The sequence below is a fragment of the Belonocnema kinseyi genome, chromosome 1, assembly GCF_010883055.1.
Source record: "Belonocnema kinseyi isolate 2016_QV_RU_SX_M_011 chromosome 1, B_treatae_v1, whole genome shotgun sequence".
Taxonomy (NCBI): Eukaryota; Metazoa; Arthropoda; class Insecta; order Hymenoptera; family Cynipidae; genus Belonocnema; species Belonocnema kinseyi.
Genome location: NC_046657.1, coordinates 124,311,862 through 124,314,245, shown reverse-complemented (window position 1 = coordinate 124,314,245; position 2,384 = coordinate 124,311,862). Strand labels below are relative to the sequence as shown.

Sequence of the window (2,384 nt, the reverse complement as noted above, 5' to 3'; positions counted from 1 at the left end):
CAGGTTTAAAACATTTTGTGTATTCTAAAATTAATAATATAATGGTAATTAATAAATAAATATTTTTAATTTAATATTTAATATTAATATTTAATATTTATTCAATATTTATCAACAAAAAAAATTTTATTATGACCCAAATTGTAAGTACATTGTTAAAACAAATTTTCGATTACTTTTTTTAAAAAAAATTTGACTTTTAAATATTTATTTATTAATTACCATTATATTATTAATTTTAGAATACACAAAATGTTTTAAACCTGAAGAAGGCACAAAAATGTGGCCGAAACGTTGTTATAAACTAATTTTATTAATAAATGATCGTATGACCGAAGATTTAAAATTGAAATTTTAATTTCAATGTTTATTACTCTAATAATTAGGTTAATTAGAATATCACAATTTTTTGATTTCTGAATTTCAATTTTAAAAGTTTCATTGTGATGAAAATGATAACCAAATATATCGAACTTCTCAGAAGAATATAAAAAAGTCGATTAGTCGAATTTTTTTTTAAACAGCCGAAAAAGTTGCACGATCTGTGCCCCGTAATTCATAAAATTTGTTTTTTTTTTGGGAACATACCTTCTACATTCTCAACATTTGGTACATAATCGGAATCGTGTTCGACGACTAAGCCACCAAGTTTTCTTAGTACTTTCTGGTACCTATTGAATAGCTTTCCGCTGCTTAATGTTCTGCTGCTGTGTTTCGTCTTCGGTTTTCCGGGCACAAAATACACCGAAGCCTTCTTGTTCGGGTATTCTAGTACAATTTCCGCCGCTGCTTTTTGGAGGATTTGTGAGTTTATTCTGAAAACATTGATTACTATTTGTTGAAGATGTATACGAGATTTAGGAGAATATATAAAATTCACAGTAAAATATACTTACTTGTTCTTACATGAGAAGTATTTGAACAAATACTCGACCACAGATCTTACCAAATGGGTGCGGGAAGTGTGGTCCAAGTTTACACCCGATCTTAAGGCAAGTCGGCCTTCTAAGTTGGTTGCAAGGTGTGCTCGCAGACCCTAAAAATATTTAAGGAAAAAACGATACAAAATAAACTAAGTTGTCACAAGATAAAACTGATATGATAATTTCTAATAAAAAAGCTCGATTTAACATACGTTCGGGAAAAGTGGCGGTTCCTCAAAGAAGCCTGATACCGACGCAGACTGTTGCTGTCTCACTTTTTTATTCTGCATGATTTCAAAGAGTTTAAAAAAGATACTTCTTTAAATGAAAAAAAAAGATTTTTTAAATATGCTTTTTTTCGAAAGAATCAATTTCAATTTTTATTTTATAAAAAAAAAATTGGTTAAACTTTTTTTGAAATATATCCTCATAATAGTCTGAAATTATATTCAAAGAACTTTTCAAAACACTTTTTAAAATTTTCAATCGGACCATCCTAAAATCAATTAAACTAACGTGAATGTGAAGAAACGCGTGAAAAAGTTAAAACTTCAAGCCCCTGTAGATTGACAACCGGTTGATAATAAACCTATGGTTTGGTGAATTAATGTACTTCACTATGAACAACATAGGACTAAACTTTGATTGATAAGCACCAAAGTCACAGTTGAATTTTCTACTATAATTATAAATCTTTCACAAAAAAAATTAATTTGAAAGAAACTACAATTCAACAAAAATGAAGTAGTTAAATTCTCATTTAAAAAGTAAATTTACAATCAAAGACATGGACTTTCCAACAAAATTCTGTATATTCTACAAAACAATTGGTAGAAAACTGCATACATTTTGTACACATAGTTCAATTTATAAATTAAAAAATTAATTTTTCGGCAACAATGGAACACGTAAATTTTTGTTTAAAAAAATAAAAATTTTTCAATCAAAACATTATTTTTAATAAAGAACTTATGTTTTGGACGAAGTTGAATTTTTTACTTCATAGTTGACTTTCGAAACAAATTGTTTACTTTTTAAACAAATATGGATTAGGTACACTTTTATTTTGAAAAAATCATTTTTTATTTCAAAAATTATATTTTTAATAAAAAAACTACTTTCTTACACAAAACTTGAATTTTCTACCACATAGTTGACTTTCCAATCGAATTGTCCAAATAGTTAAATTTACAGTTTAAAACATTAACAAATAGTTGCCTTTTTAATGAGAAGATTACTTTTATAACAAAAAAGACTAATTTTCGACAAACTACATAAAAGTTTAATTATTTTTTAATTATTTTAAATTTAGTAATAGAGCAGGTCTACAAAATAATTATTTAATAATTACTAATTACTTATAAATGTATTGATAGTTTTTTCACTGCAGTTCCAGCTCTCCATCAACTGGATGTAGGAGGACGAGTGAATTGACCCTGCCCCTGCCATCTGTCTCTCCAC

At 27.0% G+C, this 2,384-nt stretch overlaps 1 long non-coding RNA gene across 1 annotated transcript; it reads right to left on the bottom strand.

Annotated features, from left to right (window-relative positions):
• Nucleotides 1–637: 637 nt before the first annotated feature.
• On the bottom strand, nt 638–2,384 carry LOC117174784. The gene is made up of 3 exons (XR_004467361.1): nt 2,282–2,384; nt 897–1,036; nt 638–815 (listed from the first exon to the last, which is right to left on the bottom strand). It is a non-coding gene; the product is annotated as an uncharacterized LOC117174784 (long non-coding RNA).